At 35.5% G+C, this 22,666-nt stretch overlaps 1 long non-coding RNA gene across 1 annotated transcript in view; it reads left to right on the top strand.

The window, feature by feature from the left end:
* Nucleotides 1-7,869: 7,869 nt before the first annotated feature.
* The window catches only part of LOC123380549, a 46,405-nt gene continuing 31,608 nt past the window's right edge, over nucleotides 7,870-22,666 (top strand). Inside the window, exon 1 of the long non-coding RNA XR_006586456.1 lies at nucleotides 7,870-8,339. This is a non-coding gene — a long non-coding RNA (uncharacterized LOC123380549). The remainder of the gene's footprint in view (nucleotides 8,340-22,666) is intronic.

Consider the following 22,666-nt stretch of genomic DNA (forward strand, 5'->3'; position numbering starts at 1 on the left):
TCTCTCCCTCTGCCCCTCCCCCACTCATGTTCTTTCTCTCTCTCTCTCTCTCTCTCTCTCTCTCTTTCTCTCTCTCTGTCAAAAATAATAAACATTAAAAAATTTTTTTAAAAAGTTACTAGTCTCACATCTGTAAAATGATAATATTGGAAGTAATTGCCATCAGTGACTTTCACAGGCATCAAAGTTTTAGGATTCTCTTTCATTTTACGGTATATTTCATTCTAACTTACATAGAACAGTCCACATGATACATAGATGTTACTTTATGAATAAACACTGATGGCAAAACATGGTCACATGGCTAATTTCATGCACACTTTAAATAAAATTGTGAAGTAAGCAAGGACGCTAATGCCTTTTGTATTTTACAGTTGAAAGAACTTGCACATGGATTCAAGGCTAAAAACAAATTCTGGCTGTAAGCCCTGGGTATTTCCTTTCTTAAATTACTTTCATCCATGAAGACTACATAAAAAATATACAAAGATAAATTTTTACAAAAAATGGTAGAACTTATGTATATATAAGAAAAGATATGACTTTGAGTCCATTTCAAAAGACAAGGAAGTAAAACATTTCTTTAATTAAAAATGATTTACTAGAGGAATGAATATATATACAAATCACTTCCAGTTCTATCTCACTATAGAGAAAAATAGTCTCTGAGATGCTGGCACAAAATACCTTTCATAAAAAGAAAAACAAAAACAAAAACGGGTAAAGTAGGATTCACATAGCAGTCACTGTTCCATAGATATTCTGAAATATATCTGGCTACCACTCGCCAATCTGTTCATTAGGGTGCCCTCCTACTCTGGCAGTGATTCTCCACGGCTTTTGGCTCTAGTCCCTTGGCTATTGGTTCTGTCCTCTGATTCACCCTTCCTTTTTCATTAGAAATTACCAGTGTTTACTGGTAGGTAGTTTCCTCATTCAGCTTTCTAAATGTGTTAAATTAAGGGCCCAAAGACCTCTTTAATTTCTTATGGTTTCTGTACTTTTATTACTAACTTACAGAACATCTATCAGCACCTAGCACCTTTTAAAATTTTGTAAGAATTCTATCAATCTAATTTGGATCTCCTGGCTTAAACAAAAGTCACAACCACAAATCTTATTAAGACACGTTCTTCTCTACATTGGCTTCCCAGTGCTGCTGCTATGAGACAACATCCTTACGATTCTTAAAAGCTTTATCGTTTAACAGAGTGGATGTGATTGGCATGCAAAATCATCTTTAGAGAATACTTTTCTGTCTAAATGTTTCTATGAATGATTGCCTAATATCTTTCTAATGTCTATAAAACCAAAACAGTACAAAACAGTACAAAACAAAACAAAACAAAAACACACACATACATACATACACACAAAAGTTAGAATAATTTTGCCTTGGATTCAGTCTTTGTCCTGAAACCCTTCTGCTTTTGAGAGATACTGAGAATGGGAATCTTTAATTCTGGTACTCAGCATGTCCTTCTTTCATTTTATTTAAGAGTTAATTCTTGGGGCACTGGGATGGCTCAGTCAGTTAAGTGTGACTCTTGATTTCGGCTCAGGTCATGATCTCAGGGTTCATGAGTTCAAGCTCTGCGACAGGCTCAACACTGACAGCAAGGATTCTGCTTAGGATTCTCTCTCTCTCTCTCTCTCTCTCTCTCTCTCTCCCTCCCTCTGCTCCTCCCCCTCTCATATGCATGCACATTCTCTCTCTCTCTCTCTCTCTCTCTCTCTCAAAATAAATAAATAAACTTAAAAAAAAAGAGCTCATTCTTTAGCACATCCTTCTCTTCTCACATCTTATCATAAACAGCAGGAGGAAGTTAGATAGCACTTTCAATTATCCTACCTAGTAATCTCTTTAGCTAGATCACCAGATCCATTAGAGATATTTCCTATTTTCCATGTTACTCCAAAAATGTTGCCAAATGTCTGCCATTAAAGAACAAAGATCCCATTTCCTCCAGCTTTATAACATTTCCCTCTCTTTTAAGCACAAGGTCATTTAAGCTTTCAATGTTACTTGCCTTGATGCTCGTTAGGCTTCCCCACTCTCCTTGCGGCTTTTCAGATTTCTACCCACCACTCAGTCCCAAAGCCAAAGTCATGTTATGGTAGCACAAAGTCCTAGGTACTAAAATCTGTTTGAATTATCATTTGTTACATATCACCTCAAATATTGCATATACTGGATTTCAGAGTCTTCCTTGGCCTCGTTGTCAGGCAGAGACGGAATATGTGCTCTGTAATCAAGGTATCAATGATTCTGGCCAGTATAGTTACTACGATATCTGCTTCTTGGTTTTCAGATATGAAGAACCCACATGACCATGACTCTATTCCTTTAGTAATTCCTTAGGTACTAAAACTTCAAACTCATTAAACCTAAAACTGTAGGGGACTGGAATAAAGACAATCTTGGTCTTTAAAGATTTAAATCTTGGTCTTTAAAACTGTAGGGGACTGGAATAAAGACAATACTTCTGGTCTGAGCTATGCTAGTATCCAGCTCTCAGAGGTCACTTTAGGAGTAGGTCCTTGCTAGCCAAGAAGGAATTGGGGAATTGGGAATTCAAAATTCTCAGCCGTGGGGCGCCTGGGTGGCTCAGTTGGTTGAGCGTCTGGCTTCGGCTCAGGTCATGATCTCGCAGTCTGTGAGTTCAAGCCCCGTGTCAGGCTCTGTGCTGACAGCTCAAAGCCTGGAGCCTGCTTCGAATTCTGTGTTCCCCTCTCTCTCTGCCCCTCCCCCACTCACTCTGTCTCTCTGTCTCAGAAATAAACATTAAAAAATATTAAAAAAAAAAAACAAAAAACAAAAAAACAAAATTCTCAGCCTTGTGTGTCCTAACCAAATGTCCTCATTCCATGCCTCAGAGTCTCACTCTGTCTTGCTAGTGTCATTACTTTATTGCAGGAGTCAGCAAACTTCTGTAAAGAGTCATATATTAAATATTTTAGGTTTTTCTGGTCTGTGCTCTCTATTGAAACTGCTCAATTCCACCATTCGAAAGCATGAATTGACAATATGCAAACAAATGGTTATGGTTATATTCCAGTAAAACAAAACAAAACAAAACAAAACAAAAAAATGTTTAATAAAAGCTGTTGGTGCATCAGATTTGGGCAGTGGTTTGCCTACTTCTGTGTTAGTGTAATGGATGTGTTAGGCTGAGTATTTAACAGGTGTTGAATCTAAAAACTTATATTCTGGCCTTGGGATTGATTTTCAACCATATATACTGTTAGAGATAAGGCACTTTTAAAAATTGCAATATAGGCCATCCAATTTTCCTCTTGTGCTCTCATTTGGACATTGAAAGCTCTCTGCCTGTTCTTTTCTTGATGTACATACTCTAGTTTTGTTAAAAACTGCAACACATGTTTCATTTGCTTTTAATCATCATTATTAACCATAGCAACTAGATGCTATAGACACTTAATTTCTCAAAACCTTGCCTGCCACCTATAGTACATTCATGACTGGCTATATAATTGATGGAGTCCAGTGCAAAATAAAAACGCTGATTCAAAAAGCTTGAAAAAAAATGTTTTTCTTTCTTCAATAGTTTCTCTCTCAACTGTCATGTAGATTTTTATTTGGTATTAAGTATCACATTGGCTCAGGCATGGGGAATCTGTGTATGGGTGTTATCAGTAAGGTTCCCAGCAGGAATAGAGACTGCCCACTCAAAAATGGCCATTAAATAAATTCAAGGAAAAGACTGCAATGTTTTGGGACAGAGTTAAGTAAAAGTTACAAGGGAGGGTTAAGCACTGTGAAGAAAGCTGAACTAGGAAAGAGCACCTCTTTTAAGTCAGAGGGACAAAGACAGCTGTCTTCAGAGAGAAACTTTAGTTGTATAAATATCAACAAAAGCTGCAGACTTCAGTGGAGGAATTCGTCCACTGCCAACCTCATACCAGGGAGGAGAAAGTTGGCAGAATAGCGATCTCTACTTCTCTTCCCTCTACCCTTTAGTCTCCCACTGGTGCCTCCCATTTGCCAACCAAAGCAATCCAAAAGGTAGAATTCTTAAGGATCATACTTTTGAGACACAGAACAACATAGCAAGGCAAGTCATTTTTCACTTATGTGCCTACTGTTGTATACATAGCAGAGCTTTATACAATATGCAAACAAATGGTTATGGTTATGATGATTATATATACATATATATGTATGTGTATATATATATATATATATATATATATATATATATACATTCCACTACTATCCAACCACTACTAAAAATATAAAATAAAAATATAAAATAAAAATAATAATAATCTGTGGATTAAGTATGCTGAAATTTGAGATTTGTTGTCATGCCAACAAATCCTCAATGATTTTCATATTCTAGCAATTAACACTTAAGAATCTTTAACTGGGAACTAACTGTTAAACTAGCCCACAATTCATATGCATCATAATGGGGTTGATTTGAAGGAAAAATAAGCTTTGGAGTCATTTGTCAGGAATAGTTTTTTTGTTATTTCCTTCTTACAATAACAATATTATTGGTAGCATCATTAGTAATAGATTAGGCACTAAATTGTATCAATTCACAGAAATTTTCATGACAGCAATTTGAAATGGATTGTCAGAAATCATGCTCCACATATTCTCGTAGTATGCCAGAATCTTTCCACAATTACTTGGACTACAATAAAATAAAGAAAAAATGGAAGACATTTGGAGGACAAAACACCTCACAAAAAAATACAGATTGTGATTACTTAGAATATTTATCATATTCAAAGACAATCTCAAGAATGATTGTATATTCTAATACCATGGATGTGAATCAATTTACTCAGCATTCACTGAGTGTCCAACACTGTTCTGGTCTGCTTGAAGTACAGAGAAACAGTTACATATTTCTGCTCAAAAGCTGATTAACTACCTTTCAAATTGTTTAGAAAAATAATCACTTCTTCATCAGTCAGGGTTCCTATTTGAAAACAACAGGAGCCACCTCAGTTCAAGCAGAAAAACAATTTATAAGACAGCATCACAAAATCTCAGAGATGAAGTATTAAGTTTATAAGCTATCCACCTAAAGAAACAATAAAACTACACTGCTGGAACTGGGCAATGGACACCTAAACCTCAGTCGCTCACCCCCCAAATCTTTATGTTTTAGTCATCGACATCACTAGAAAAAATGGATTTCTCAATTTATTGGGTTCTTCACATTGGTTTCTCTTGAATCAAGGTCAAACACTGGGGTCTTTGATGGGTGGATCTAGGTTTTTGTGTCTGCTTTTCTAACTGCAAGAAAGACTGAAAAAAATGATGTTCTGGCTTCTTTCTTAAAAGTTGGGAATGGTACACAAATAAAATTATGGCAAATACTAAGACATTGGAAAGTCATTACAAAAAGCTTCTGCATGATAAAATAACGCGGGCTAGGTTTACTTCCATATGAAAAAACCAGGAAACAGGACACTATGTGTTAAATAATTATTTTAAACTTTAAATAATATACTTCTAAATAACTCATAGTTCCAAGAGAATTCCATAAGGAAAATTACAAACTATTATGAACTAAATAAAAATGAAAGAACAATAAACCACAATTTACATCTACATCTAACATAGTCCTTATAGAGAAATTGATAGATTAAATGTTTCTATCAAATAAGAGAAAAGGTCCAAAATCAATGCTCCAGGCTTTTACCTCTTAAAAAAAGCTAGAAAAGCAAGAGTAAATTAAGCCCAAAGAAAATAGGGGGGAAAACAAAGAAGTGAAAAGAAGAAAATTAAAAAAAAAATAAGAAATGGATTTTTAAAAAATGGCAAAAATCATTAAAAATTAAAGCAGTTATTCTGAAAAGATCAGTAAATTGGGTTTGTAATTAAAATCTTTCCAAAGAAAACATTCCAGGCCCAGATGGCCTCTTTGGTCCAATCTATCAGACATTTAAGAAAGGAGAATTATCAATCCTTCTCTAAACCTTTTAGAAAAACAAGGAACATATCCAAACTCATCTTATGTGGCTAGCATTATGATACCCAAACCAGACCAAGATATTTCAAGAAGAGAACACTAAAGGCTGATATTCATCATTAATATACAGAGAACAGTCTTAACTAAAGGTTAGCAAACGGAATCCAGTGATAGATAGATAAATAGATGATAGATAGATAGAGAGATAGAGAGATAGATAATACATTGGGACCTAGTGAGTTTTACCAGAACCAAAACGTTGATTTACCAATTAAAAATGAATGTAATTCACATTAACAGAATAAAGGAGAAAAAAACATGATTTTTATCACCTTAATACATATAGAAAACATTTACTAAAATCAATACCCATTTATAATAAAAATTCTCAAAAAGCTAACACCAGAGAGAGATTCCTCTACCTGTTATGGGGCATGTATCAAAATAAAATATAACTTCATACTTCATGGTGAATGCTTTCTTCTCTATGATCAGAAACAACAAGATGTCCACTCACCTGTTGTAGTCAACATTGTATGAGAAATGATAGCCAAAGAAGAAATAACTGTCAGAGGTTTAGGGGAAGGGAATGATGAACAGACAGCAGGCAGGGGATTTTTCAGATAGTAGAAATATTCTGTATGATACTGTAATGGTGGATACAAAACCATGGAAGGTATGATGCACATAAATTGTAACAAATGCAGCACTCTGATGCAAGAGGTTAATAACTGGAGAAAGTGTGTAATGGTGCAGGATGAGGGAGTATATGGGAGTTTTCTGTATGTTCTGCTCAATTTTTCAGTACACCAAAAACTACTCTAAAAATAAAGTATATTAATATGTAACATAAATATACATATGAATATAAAAATGTATAAATATACGTGTAAGTATATAAATATATACAACTATTAAAATGTTATATTTTTAAAGGGGTAAAGGATATTGCTTCCTACTATTCACATTTTCAAAATTATAAGTTAGGGGAAATACTTGGGAATATACGAAGAAATCTGTAAAATAACATTTAAGAAGACAAAGTAAAATATGAATAAATTAAAAAGGGAGTTATGGTCTTGGAAAAATCGAATCCTTTCATATCCCTGCTTAAAATCGTCACTAGCTTCCCACTGCTCCTAGAATAAAGACAAAACTGCTTAACAAAATGGATGTGGCCCAGCGTAGCCCTGAGCAACCCCCTGCCTCTTTGTCGTCACGGCTGTACACTGACGGACTTCCCAACACTACCATCTCTACTCTCTGGAATCCAGTTATACCTAACTACATCCTAACACACTGGAAGGTAATGACTCTCCCAAACTTCTCTCTCCTGCCGACATTTGCACGTGCTGCTGCCTCAAGCTGGCTAAGAGAGGCTGAGAAAGAGATTTTCATGCTCTGTGCTCGTAACTGTTCCCTTGTAACCCCTCTTGCGAATTTTCTTTGTTCCCCAAGTCTGGGTGATGCGTTTTCTTAGCATCCTGTCTTCTCCAAAGTTCTATAAACCTGAGAAACGGATCCGTTTTCCACCCTCAGACTCCGACACTGAAGTCTAACACACACTATTTACATATTCGATAAACAGACCAAAATTTCCATTTTCATATATCTGAAATAAAAGGAGTAAGATTAGATAATATATTGGCATTACCATGGATTGAATAATGCCAAAGCGAGGAAAAACCTTTTTCTTTGCTCTCCTCTGGTCTGAGCATCTGACGCCCTCTTGAATCTGGAGATGAGAAACTATAGTTCCCATGGCCCCTCCGCATGTCACGTGGCCAGCTCAGCCTACCCACAAGCAATCTGGACTCCATTTCCCAAAATGCCCCGGGATATGAGCCTCTACAGCACTGCCCCCACTCTTCCCACCCCACCCCCCACCCCGCCAGCGGTCTGTTACACTCATTGTTTCGGAGATAGTCAAGCAGGCTGAGTGGCAGCAGATGTGAGAGGGTGGTGTATCGGTCGTTTTTTCTCTGTGGCCTGACGGCGTTTGTGGTCTGTGGTCTGTGCTGGGGCTGCATGGTCCCAAGGACCATAGATCTGATCCAGGCTGCCATTTGTGTGAAGTTGGAGCACGGGAGCACTGTGGTGCTGAATCTGCTCCGTGAGAGTTGCAGCTAGGGGATCCCACCAGGCAACAAGATGCTTTTCCACAAAGTCATAGCAAATTCTAGCTTAAAGGGATTGATTTGTTCACATCGCACGGTTCAGAGCTGGCCAGCCTGGTGCACGTCCTGGCCATTCACGTGCAGACCCATGCCCGATGGAGGGAGAAATTTAACTGGACATGAGCCTTCCCTGCCTGGGTAAGAGCAAAAAACTCGAGGAACTCCCTGAATCCCAAGAGAGGCGGAGGACCACGCTCTGAAAAGGCCGGTAAGAATAAATTACTGGCGCCTTTTTTCCCCCAGTCATGCTGGGGATTTGTTAAGGGTGAGGACCGCTGGGCCCAATTCCACTGGCTTATATTTATCAGGAATAGCAGTTTATTCAAGCCAAAGCCAACAAAAAGAAAGGGCAGAATCATTCACCACTGCTCTTGCCCTGAACTATTCAGGAAGGACTGCCTAGCTATTCCATGTTTAAAGGTGACTGAGGAAACACACCTATCCTGATGAGTTGGACACAATCTAGTATTTTAATCAAGGTACCTGGGTGGCTCAGTTGGTTGAGACTTCTTGAGACTCTTGATTTCAGCTCAGGTCGTTATCTTATGATTGGGCCTGCAGTGGCCGGGTGCTGGGTGTGGAGCCTGCTTGGCTCTCCCTTTCTCCCTCTTCTGTCTCCCTCTCCCTGCCCGTCTTCTGCTTGTGCTCTCTCAAAATAAGTAAATAAACATTTAAAAAATAATAAAATAAAAATGAAATAGAAATTATTGTATCGATCACAAATAACTAAGTAAATAAGTAAAAAAAATGTATACAGATTAGAAATAAAGTGATGCTTCAGATGACAATACTCTATAGAAAGTCTCAAGATATATATAAAAACAACTAAGTCTAATAAGATAACATATCAGTCTCACAAGATTCAAAGAAATATACAAAATTTAATTGTATTCTTATATGTAAGTAATATATAGTTGAAAATTGAAATTATATACCATTAACAATAGCATCTCTATATATTAAATATGTATAATATGAATACATGTGTTAAATACTTGAAAAATCCAGAAAAATATGAGCAGTATGTGTATGCTGAAATCTACTAATTATTGCTGAGAGAAATTAAATTTTCATTGTAAATTGATCTATAGAGTGAACGTTAGCCCAATTAGAATTTCTAGAGATCTGTATTTTTCACAAATGGACAAGCTGAAATCATAATGGATATGGAAATTCAAGGAACATAGTATGGCCAAAACAATTTTGAAAAAGAACCACAAAGTAGAAAGGCTTACACTATTTGATTTCAAGATTTCCTGTAAAGCTAGAGTAGTGAGAAGACTGTGGTGTTTATGTGAAAATATGCAAATACATAACTGGAGCAGAATAGAGAGTCTAGAAATAAACCTATAGGTTAATGGCCAGTTGACTTTCAACAGAGAAGCAGGGTAATCCAAGGGGGGAAAGATAATGTTTTCAATAAATGGAACAATCCATAATCTCATAAAGAGGAACTGTATGAAGTTGAACGTGGACCATGTCATAGAGCTAAAACTGCAAAATTTTTAGATGAAAACATAAAGGACGGTATTTGTAAACCTGAGTTATGCAAAGATTTCTTAGGAAACAAAAGGTATGGGTGATAAATTGTTAAAATTAGATTGAGTCAAAATTTTAAACTTTTTTAGAAGACACTTTTAAGAAGATGAGAAGTCTGGAAAAATAAATTACAACTTATATACAAAAGACGAATATCCAGAATATTATATAAACATCTATACATCTTCAACAAAGAATGTCTGCAGTTGGAAAATAAGTATAGTAAGGGCCATCAACATCATTATTCATTAGGGAAATGTAAACTGAAACCACAAGGATATATATCAGTACATCTACTGGAATGGCTAAAATTTAGGCATGCTAGCCAGGGTGCAGAATAACTCTATCTCTTATAAAGCGCTAAAAGGAATGATATATTCTATAGCCACTTTGGATTGGAAGCCATGTGCTAGTTTCATAGTAGATTAAATATTCATTTACAGTACAAGCCAGTAATCCCACTCCTAGGTATGTACTCAAGTAAATGAAATATGTCCACCTAAAGACTCGTTGCATGAGGGGCACCTGGGTGGCTCTGTCAGTTAAGCATCTTACTCTTGATCTTGGCCCAGGTCTTTATCTCACGGTTTGTGGGTTCGAGCCCCACATGAGGCTCTGCACTAACAGTGTGGAGCCTGCTTGGAATTCTCTCTCCCTCTCTCTCTCTCTCTCTGCCCCTGCCCCACCTGTGCTCTCTCTTTCAAAAATAAATAGATAAACTTAAAAATTAAAAAAAAAAGACTCGTTGCATGAATATTTATGGTGACTTTATTCAGAATACCTCAAAACTGCAAATAATCTAAATGTCCATCAGTTAATGAATTGAAAACCAAATTGTGGCAGATCATACAATAGAATACTATGCTGTGATAAAAAGGAACAAACTTTTGATGCATGGGAAAAGGTAGATAAATCCCAAAGGCATTGTGCTAAGCACAAGAAACCAGACAAAAATTGTCATATAAAATATGCCATTTATACTGCATTCTGGGACAGGAAAAAACTATAGAGACAAAAATAAGATCAGTGTATGCCAGGTCTAGAAGTGGTGAGAGGTGATTGATAGTAAAAGGGTGTGGGAGGGGGGCAGTGATGGAATTACTCTGTCTCCTTTGTAATGCTTATTTTAAGACTGTTTACACGTATGAAAACATTAAACTATGTACCTACAAAGGATTATTTTTATACACATATGAAAACATTAAACTATGTACCTACAAAGGATTATTTTTATACACATATGAAAACATTAAACTATGTACCTACAAAGGATTATTTTTATGCATAAAAATTATAACCTTGTTAAATCTGAATTAAACTTTCAAAGAAAATAGTGTACTGTATCTCAAAGATAGTGTGGGAATATAGGAAAGGCAGAAGAGGGAACGGGTAGTCAGGAGAGACATCCCAGAGATGATGCTTGAGCTGGGTGTTGAAGGATGACAGGGAGCCACCTAGTCAGGTAAAGAAGTAGGTGGAAAGACAGGGTGCTTATGAAGTTTACAGAGTTTCAGCAAGTTCAACAGTATAGAAGCCAGTGAGGTGTAAGAAAGATAAGTGAAGGGGGTTCAATATAGCAGGAGTTTAAGGTGTGAATGAGGATTTAGCAGGAAATAATGCTGGATGTGTGTATTCAGTAGCTAATACATAAAGACCCTGGAATCGTGGGCTGAGATTTTAAATTATATTTTATATGTAATGGCATATAACCAAATGATTTTAAACAAGAGACCAAGTCCATTAGTTGCATTTTTATACACTGGTTGCAATACAGAAGTCAGGCTGAAAGATGGGGAGACTGGGCAAAAAGCCTAGTCAGAAGGGAAAGTGAAGAGGGCCTAAAGCAAGACTTGGAAAATTATGGTTGGGGGAGATATTTAGAAGATGATGTGATTCAGGGCGCCTGGATAGCTCTTGGTTTTGCCTCAGGTCATTATCTCACAGCTCATGAGTTGGAGTCTAGTCAGGCTCCTGGATAGAATGTGGAGGAGCCTGCTTGGGATTCTCTCCCCTTCCTTCTCTGCCCCTCCCTGCATGGGTGCCTGCGGGTGTGCCCTCTCTCTTGCTCTCTCTCTTGCTCTCCTTCTCTCAAAATAAATAAATAAACTTAAAAAAAGAAGAAGAAGAAGAAGGGTTAGAATATGATGTAGTTCTGCCACTGGGTAAACAGAGAGTTAGATGAGTGTGATCTCCAAATTAGATGCCATTTTGATGATTAGTGCTGTTCCTGGACTGAGGAATGTAGCACTATGGTCACATTTGCATAGGAGGAGGAGTTAGAAAATCAAAGCTAAAAGATTAAATATGTTGAATCTGAGGTACCTGTGGGATCATTAAATATAGGCTGATACAGTTCTTTTATTCCTTCCCCACAAAATGACATTCATTTTGTACTTCTTGCCTCTTTAAAACCAATTTTGTCGCATAAGCTTTTTTAAATTGACTTGTTTTTTCTTGTTGTTCCCTATTCCTACTCTTGACCTCCTTTCATTCTACTCTAACATTATACATTTTAATATGCATAATAATTACGTATGTAAATATGCATACAAACATCAAATGATCACTCACAAATACCTGTGTAATTTTCAAGTGTCCTTCCTTCTTTCTTTTGACTACACATTCTCTAAAGGCAATAGCTTTAATTTCCTCCTTTATATGGTGACATTTGAAAATCTCTATTAAACGGTAGCTCAAATTGTAAAGAATCAGGAGTCTCAAGCAGTTTCTCAATATTTTGAGTGGATAATCATGTTGTCTTTGTTGTTGTTGCTGTTGATGCTGCTATTTTTGTTTGTCCATGGCCAAACTTCTCTTATTTTAGTTACTGATTCATTTCAGGGCTAATTAAACTTCTGTCAGATATCAGGCAAAGAAAGGAAGAGAGGAGACTTAATATATAACTATATTCATTTTGGTACTGACTTGTAGACAGAAGATACACATTGAATTGTTAGAACTCTTTTCTTGGGCTTCTTGAAATGGGAAAAAGAAAATTCTTTCCATTTGGCAAGAATATTTTTACAGAACAATCAGTTCACTTTTTTTTCTATTAAATACTTCAAACACATAGGACGATTGTGACAGACATCAATGGGTAAAATTTAGCAGTTAAAGAATGAATAAATTATATGAATTGATACATGGTATGCATATGTTCCTCTATCTAACTTTTGCAAAAGCACAAGAAAAGATATCTCACATTTTTAGAATACATTCTAGTTTGTTATGCTAAATTATAAAGTGAATAAAGTATTGGGAAATTGGAATATCTTTAAATTCTTTTAGAAAATGTGTTCCAGTTAGTCAAAACTATTTGAGATTTATCTCTATAAATATTTATAGTATAAAATTATAAATAATATAATATAGAGCATAAGATTAAATTTCCAGAAAGTACACACAAACTAACAAAACCAATGTATGATGATAGTGAGTGGTAGGGGTAGGAATAGTAACTAAAAGGGAAAGTTAAATTTTCTTTTTTTTAGGATTATTTTATTTTTATTTGTTTAATATTTATTTATTTATTTATTTATTTATTTATTTATTTATTTAAATGTTTATTTTTGAGAGAGAGAGAGACTGCACATGAGCAAGAGAGGGGCAGAAAGTGAGGGAGACCCAGGATCCGAAGCAGGCTCTGCTCTGACAGCACAGAGCCCAACGTAGGGCTTGAACTCATGAGCCATGACATCATGACCTGAACTGAAGTTGGACTTTTAACTAACTGGGCCACCCAGGAGCCCCCTATTCATTTATATTTAGAGAGAAAAGTGTGAGTATGTGAGGGGCAGAGAGAGAAGGAGAGAGAGAACCCCAAGCAGGCTCCATGCCATTAGCACAGAGCCTGACGTAAGGCTCAATCCCACAAAATGTGAGATCATGACCTGAGCTGAAACCAATAGTCAGACACTTAACTGAGCCACCCCAGTTCCCCTGGAAAGCTAAACTTTCTCAGGGAAATATTTTATATCTTATTTGGAATTGTTTTTAAATATTTGTACAAACTCATATATTGTGCTTTTAAAGAGTTTACTGAGTAAACCAAACATATTGGCCTACCTTGTCTTCTGAGGAACTAAGCCTGCCCCATTCCAAGAAAGATGAGGAGTCCACCTGGAGTCAGAATTCTGTTGCTCTGAAGTACTTTCTGACTGTTTTTGAAGACTTGAGAGCATTAAAACCAGGACTCCCCATGTCCCTGGCCTTAGGTCAAGGGTCTTGGAGAAGAACTAAAAGAGCTGAACTTTTCACAGAGGGGGAAAGTTACTGGAGTTGTTGGCCAAGGAAGAGCTAGAAGATGAAGATAAGGTGAATGAATGTAAGGCATTTTCCCTCATTCTAAAGTGACCAAGTTTGGATCCAAGCACTGTTATGTGAATCATCTGATTTTCTTGTTTCAAATTTTGCATACATAACATGTAATATAGAGCGGTGTAGAAGGAATGCAGAGTAAGTACAAAATGTGGACTTCCATTAAGTGTACCTCTTATAGTACTTGGACTTTGGGCAAGACATTTACTCTCTCTGAATCTTGTTTCTTTCATTTGTAAAATAAATAGCGTGAACTAGGTGACTTCAAAGTTCTTTCAACACTTAAAATGTTTTATAAAATAAAATAATAGAAGGGACACTTAAATCATAATACAGACTGCAGATCACAAAGCCAACCAGATAAAGGCAAACTTCGCAGGTCAAATGATAAAATCCCCTGCAAGGCTTGGATATATTTACATTACAGAATGGATTATATAAAATCAATCTGTACTCTTGAAAAGATAAATGAGAACAAACTTGACATGAAGACACTAATAGTATATTTCAATTATTTTTATTATTGACAGGGATAATCTCTTTTCTATAATTGCTACGACAGGTTACTAATATTTGATGTATTCCTAATACATAAATTCTCCCACACCCCAATGTTTTTTCTGGGTCTGCATGTTTATTGTTTATTTGTTTATTGTTTTGTTTGGAAGTTTTTTAAAGCAAGGAAGTGGATCTGAATTGAAAGACTAAAGTAGTCCATATATCATTTTGAAGCAGTCCAAGAGGGCAATGGGAGAATTTTTTTTAATGTTTATTTATATTGTGAGACAGAGAAAAAGAGAGAGAGTGTGAACACAAGTGGGGGGGGAGAGAGACACATACACACAGAGAATCCAAAGCAGGGTCCACGCTGTGAGAGCAGGACCTGATGTAGTGCTCGATCTCACGAACCATGAAATCATGACCTGTGCTGAAATCAAGAGTCGGACGCTTAACTGACTGAGCCACCCAGGCACTCTGAGAATTTTTAAAAGGAAAAGGGAATAAGGTCCTTTCCATTAAGACTTTTCTGAAGGATGTTGTATCTTAAGACAGCAAAGGAAACTAACACCCATTCCTGAGAAAGCAGGCATGTAAGTATCTTTCATAACTATTCAGTTAGTAGTCTGAAGAGTTGAACTAGTTTCCTGCTTTCAACTATTGCTAAATCTTATTTATGTTCAGTTTTTCTCTGGGTTCTGTGAAAGGCTTCAACACTCTTTAGAAAATCCTCTTTTCTATTTTTTTTTTTTTTAATGTTTATTTTTGAGAGAGACAGACAGAGTGTGAGAGGGGTGGGGCAGAGAGAGAGGGAGACACAGAATCTGAAGCAGGCTCTAGGCTGCGAGCTGTTAGCACAGGGCTTGACGCGGGGCTCAAGCTCATGAACCATGAACCGTGGGATCAGGATCTGAGCTGAAGTCGGATGCTTAACCAACTGAGCCTCCCAGGCACCCCCAAAAGGTCCTCTTTTTTAAGCTAACAAATTAGCCAAAACTTTTTAATAATACAAATATCTTTGTGTTCAAAGTATTTGATGCTTTGTGTTTTTTTGTGTTTGTGTTTTTTTTGTTTGTTTTTTGTATGATGTGAGTAGATGCATTAGAGAACTGAGAAATAAGAAAAAGCAGTAACACCAATCAGATTTGTCTTCAGTAGCTCTGTGGATAAAACCATAGGCATGTGGGTTTCATGTCAATGTAGGAAGGAACTTTCTTTTACTCATAGTAAGCTGCCTCAAAGAGTAGCAGATGTCAAAACATGAACTGGGTGACTATATCATAAAAAAAGTTACAGTTGTAGAGGGGACTCAGCTTCAAATGTTTAAAATAAGCTAGGAAGAAATAGATGGGCTATGAAATGAGAACCTTAGTGTTTAAAAAGAGAAGTTATGCACGCAGAACACCTTCAGTCCCAAAATGGTATTTGCAGCTTTAACTATTCAAGATCCACAAAAAGGTCTGTGGCTTATATATAATTTAGCTGAGTCATTAACTTAAATAATGTACTAGATGAGGCTGGTTGAGAGTAATAACCCTTGCTTACTTCACACCATCCATATATGCTGAACTTTTGTTTTCCATATGCAATAACTTTCTTTATGTGCCTGAGAGGTTTTTTTTTTTCTTTTTTTTCCCTAGTTCAACTTTATTGCCATTTAAGGAAAATTGTATGTTTTAATGGTTTGAGAGAATTTAAGTCATGACTCTTTCTGAAATCATTTCTCCTAGTATTAAGAGATATTCTTTTTTGATGATACTAAAAGAAAAATTGAAAACAAAAATGAAGCAACAGTTTTGGTATCATCAAGCAAACTTCCAGAAAACATGAGAAGAGGCAGTCGAATGACATGAGCATTGTTTATAGAGGAAGGGATATAAAACCAGTTGCGTTTGAATCTTACTTTCACACTATTTACTCATATCACCACAGACACATGACTTCATCCCTCAAAGCATCCATTTCTCCAATATACAGTTAGCGGGGTGCCTGGGTGGCGCAGTCGGTTAAGCGTCCGACTTCAGCCAGGTCACAATCTTGCGGTCTGTGAGTTCGAGCCCCGCGTCGGGCTCTGGGCTGATGGCTCAGAACCTGGAGCCTGTTTCCGATTCTGTGTCTCCCTCTCTCTCTGCCCCTCCCCCGTTCATGCTCTGTCTCTCTCTGTCCCAAAAATAAATAAAAACGTTGAAAAAAAATTAAAAAAAAATATACAGTTAAGATAACAACACCTAGGGCTGTTCTGAAACATATAGCAAATACTTGAGAAAAACTCTACATGTATTATCAAATTATAAACAAATATTAGCTATTTTAATTACATTAATAGTGGTATTAAATCCTATCAGTAGCACAGGAATTTCTGAGAGAAATTTCAGTGTGAAACATGTTCACACTCTTACTACTTCATTCAAGATTTAAAGGAAATTGTTTTGCAATCACAGGTCTACTATTTGTTCTAGACAGGTTTGTTTACTGAAGCCACTGTCTTTATTCTTAGAGTATTTGATTAGATGTCTTTATCACTGGTAGGACAAAGGAAGACAAACAATGATCTGAGCCAGAGTGAGAGTTGCCTGGAAAACCTCAACCCTCCAGTAAATGGAATGGTATCTAGTGTCTGAAATAAAATAAATAAAATAAAATAAAACAGCTCAGGATCTCCCACCACCACTCACTGTACCGCTGCACCTAATCTTTCAGTATTTCTCTTGGAATCTGATGGTGCATACTTTTCTTATCCCACCCCAGGCTGTAATTCTCTGTTTCTATTGAAGCTCTCTTTGCAAATCTCGTGTTAGTAGTTTGATGATGACAATTTAGGAATATCTACCTTTTAGTCTATTGGTGATTCCTTCTATAAGACATGGGAGTTTCTTCTTGGGAGCCATTGCTAGGCTAAGATCAACAATGATTACTATATTTTGTCAACTACATGGAGAATTTCCAAGTCATCGGCAGAATTCTGTGCAATAATCTGCTGGCTGAAAATATCAAACTTAAAGCTGATAGGCATAGTGGAAATCTTGCTAAATAAAATGAAGTGATTGTGTTTCTGGAAAGAAAGCTCATAGGGATATTTGCTTATTTCAGCATAATCAGTTGAACAGCTGTGATTTAGGTTTAAGATCACTGCTTGTGTTTTTTTGTTTAGTTTTTTGTGATATAATTAGGTTTGACTTGGGTATAGAAAGCAATAAATGTCTCACAAGATTCACTTATTCTTTACCTTTCATAGATTTGTCAAGCTTAGAGGCTTTAGCATGGTGTGATTTATTTCTGTTTTAATATTTTAATAACTCTTATGGCCAAAGTGTTTATGTGTTCTACAGATTTAAATACATCACAGAGAAATAACATAGGACTGGTTATAAAAGAATATAATGCTGATTTGCAATCTTGAAAAGGGGACTATGGGAAAATATGCTTTTAATCTACAAATGGTAAACCACCTGCCACCCAATATGTCCACATCAAACTGAAAAGAACTTAAGATCTGCTAATTTTCTTTAATTTCTACTTTACCCAATACTATCATTTGTCATTCTCATAATTCAGTTTTCCTACCAGAGGTGAATGTAAGGATTCATTATAGTAAGACGTTGTGGGTTTTTTTTTTGTTGTTGTTTTGTTTTGTTTGTTTGTTTTATAGTAAGACATTGTTAAATGTAACATGATTATATAACTATTCATTTAACAAATGTATACTGTGTACTTTCTGTATGCTAGTATCCTTTATGTAGTTTAAAGTGCCAAACTTTGTTCTTTTTCAAAATTGCTTAAACTATTCTAGGACTTTGAATTTCTCAATAAATTTTACAATTAGCTTATCAATTTCTACCAAAAAAACAAAAACAAAACTATCAAGATTTTTATTGAGCTAAATCTGTAATTAATTTGGGGAAATTTTGCATCTCAGAAATATTGAATCTTCAAATACCTGGGCATGATATGTCTGAATATTATTATTATTAATATTTTATTATTATATAAATATACTGAACATGCTAAACTTATTCTAGAGGCTTTGTTTAAATTTATTTTTATTCCTTGGGACTTTCTGCATAAAATACCATGGCACCTGCAAACAGGAATACTTTTATTTCATCTTTTTTTTTTTTTGCTTTATTGCATTGGCTAAGACATTCTATATAATGTTCAGTAGAAATCATGAGACATTCTTGCCTTGTTTTAGATCTTAGAATAAAAACACTTACTCTTTCACCATTAGGTATAATGTTATCCATAAGTTTTCTTTGAGTGCCATTTTCTCAGGTTGAGAAACTTTTTATTTGCTGGCAATTTTTATTACCCCTTGAACTGAAGCTAAGAGATGAAAAAAAGAGAAAAAAGTGAATTAAGAATTGTGGAACTGAAGCTTTTTTCTTTGTGGTTGCAGTTACTATAGTTTCTAAACAACCAGCTCAAATAATTTGGCAAAAGTATATGTTTTAAGTTGTCATTTCCCTATTTAAAATCCTTTTAATCATGTCCCACCACCTCCAGGTTAAAATTCAGCTCATTAGGCATGGCTCTCATGGCCTCTGCCTTCAGCTTCAGCTTCCCATTCCTCCCCATATCCTGTATGCTCTCCTATACTCTCAGTGTTTGAGCTATGTGTATTTTCTAGAGCATACAGTAACTGTCCTACCTCTATTTTGTAGCTCCTGTTCCTTTTGTCTGGAATGCCTTTTCCGTTTGTATTGGGAGGAAGGGACTTCCACTCACTTAATTTGAACCGCCTCTATAAACCAGTCTCAAATCTCTCACACCTCATTATATAAACAGTTGTGTCAGAGCATAATGTATAATGACTATTTACTCTTACTCTCTTGCTTGACTTCCTCACTGACTATGAGCTTCTTAAAGGCATGGTGCTATGTTTGTATCCTGAAGGCATAATTTACTAGTGTGTAACCAGTTGCATGTTACTAACAATTTCAAATGAATTCTTAAAGAGGCAGTTTGCTTGGATTGGCCAACGTTGGTTCAAGTGTCTTGACAAAAACAAATATTTTGGGTTGGTTTATCCTGGTATCTATATATGATAATACTTGAATACATTCTTAACTGTGGAATTTATGGGTAGAAATTTGTTATGAATGATTAATTTTGGAACGAGAATACATTTTTACAATACATCATTAAAAATAGAGTGGATAGGGAATATGAAAGAAGTTCCATCTCTTTCTCTCAAATGATTAAGTAGGTGAAAGAAATAATTGCTAAATAGCATTTAGTTTTGAATACATTTATAAAGTTGTTCAGCTATATGAATTCTAAGAATAAATTTAATCAGTCCTTATTCATAGTTAGAGGGTATATTCTTCCATCTTTCAAGCATCAGCAGGATGTTGACTTTATTCTCCTTCCTATTTTCCCTGCCATTTGCACTGAAGAAAACACTTTTTTTTACTCTGTCTTAAGTCAAGAACAGTGTGGGTGTTAATCTATGCTGGATGATTGTCTAGGGACAAATCAATTTGTAGGTGTATGCAAGGCAGTGGAAATTGAGAGATTTCTGCTCTTGTTTCAAGATGTCAAACAAGATGTGACCTATCATGACTGCCTAGACACAATTGGCAAATAAAAGCATAAAGGGAGACTGAAATATGTCTTTGATGGATGTGTCAGGTTTGAGGAGTGAGTTTTCGGGCATACAAAATATAGTCACTGTTTCCTTGAGAGATGTGCTCCATATGAACCTGCTTAAATTTCAGTGGTGAAGTTTCACCTGGGCTTGTAATTCTGTCCTATTTGGGGCCAGTTTGTCCTGCCCCACTAGGGAGAAAAGGGTACATCTCTTGTTCTTGGCACATCTGTGACACATCTCCTATAGCAACGATTTGTATATTTGAGAGTCTCATGGGACCTATAGTCCAATTAGACTATAGCTAACAGAGTTTTTTTGTCACATAATATTTGGCTTCTTTTCAGAAAGGACCTCTCCAGAGTATGGCAGACTTCATCCTCAATACTGCCACTTTATTGTAATGAGAGGCAAGGGTTTGTTGTCTGGCAAGCCCATGGTAGAACATTGCAGTGATGAGATGTTCTGTTGATGGTATCAAATGTTTGTGTGATGTTAAGGTTCCCATGAGCACTTGCAAAGTCCCAGAAAAATGTCTATGATATCATTCAGATTGCCATGACACAAATCATATATTTTACTCATTGTGTTCTCATATACTTAATTTTCCCTTTTAAATTAGAATCAGGCAATATTGGCAAATTTGTAATAAAATGAGGCTATAAATAGAAATACCTGAACAAAGTTGTTTGTTTTGTGTCTTGTTTTGTTTTTCCTTTCGCGTCTTATATTTTTCTTAAATGGTAATTAGAATTAAAGGCTATATGCTAAGTCATTAAGAAACATCAGGTATTAGAAAATGAAAAATATGTATTTGTAAGATTCTGTATTTAAATCTGTATTATAAGATTCCAAAGTTTAAATACTTAGATAGTCATATAGGTTTAAATCTAATGATAAAATATACATATTTACAAAATTTTGGAAAGAAAACAAAAGAATGTAGAAGTGGAATGTAGTGTCAATGTATAGATGACCAAAACACTAATAATTCTTTCTCATTAAAGGAATCATCTCTAGTATTAAGAACATTGCTTTTCTTAAGGGACTTGGCTGGCTGAGTAGGTATAGATAGCATTTAACTCTTGATCTTGGGGTTGTGAATTTGAGCCCCACGTTGAGTGTAGAGATCACTTAAAAATAAAATCTAAAAAAAAGTAAAAAAAAAAAAAAAGAAAAAGAAAAGAAAAAAACACACTGGTTTCCTTGACTTTCTAGACTTGAAGGCCAGGAAAATAGTAGATATTTTCTACTATTAAATAGTAAATATGGGCAACCTAGAGGTGGGATAGCATTTGACTTCATTGCTTAGAATTAACCACTTAGATAATTTATGATTTGCTGTCTTTATTTTAGTTATCTAATAGCTTCAGTGTTTATCCAAATCTGTTGTCAGGATTCTAAACTCTGTGAGTTATGACTTCAGGTGTTTGTCTTTAATGAAACAAGGGCAACGATACTGGCTCAACATTGCCTAATCATCAGGAAATCAGGAAAACATTAGCTGTTCAATAAATATTTTTAATACTGGATCAGAAACTGATTTTACTACAGTCAAACTCTGGAGGGCAGTATTTCTCAACATTTTATCCAAAATGAGACAGAATTAACTAAAAGGTGGTTTTCTAAACCTCACTGTAGAGCTTCTAAACCAGAAGTTCTGATGGAATGGGGTGAGAGACAGGAAATAAGTATTTTTAACTACTCAAGAAAATTTTCACACTAAATGTTTTGAGAAACATAAATCAGAACTGTATTATATTAAGTAAGTAATGCAGGTTATTCTGGAATTTCACCTTAAACTTTAGTAATGCCAGATCTTAATTTGTCCCCAAATCAGATCAATTCCATCACTTCAAAGTTACCAATATTGACTTCCTTATCAACAGCATACTGTTACTCATATTTACCTTATTATTAAGTGACTAGATCTGTAGTATTTATTTATTTTTTATTTTTTTATAAATAAAATAATAAGGGGAGAGGGGCATATGGAGAAAGAGAGAGAATCCCAAGCAGGCTCCACACTCTGCAGAGCCCGACGTGGGGCTTGATCCCATGACTCTGGGATCATGACCTGAGCCAAAATCAAGAGTCAAAAGCTCAACCAACTGAACCACCCAGGCACCCCTATAGTATTCAATATAGTAGCCACTAGGCTATTGAGTCCTTGAACTAATGTGACTGAAAAACTCAAGTTTTATTTTATTTTGTTTAAGTTAGTTTAATTACAGTTTTATAAATGAATACTTAATGTGTGTATTGGGAAACTTTTAACTGTGTTTGAATGAAAGTGGAAATATGAATTTACTTTTTTAACTGATAATTTTATGAAATCTCAATATAAGTAAAGTATTTCTGATAGAAATTTAGCATCCAAACTGACATGTGTAAGATAAAATATGTAACAGGTCTCAAAGATGTAGTATGAAAAGAAGGAATGCGAAATATCTCAATAATTTAATGATATTGATGCGTGAAAATAATAACTTGTATATATTAAGTAAAATATATTTTTAAATCAACTTTACCAGTTTCTTTTAAAATTTTTAATGTGGCTACTAGAAAAAGTTTGAATGGCATGAATGACTCTC

Source organism: Felis catus, chromosome D1 (assembly GCF_018350175.1).
Source record: "Felis catus isolate Fca126 chromosome D1, F.catus_Fca126_mat1.0, whole genome shotgun sequence".
Classification (NCBI taxonomy): Eukaryota; Metazoa; Chordata; class Mammalia; order Carnivora; family Felidae; genus Felis; species Felis catus.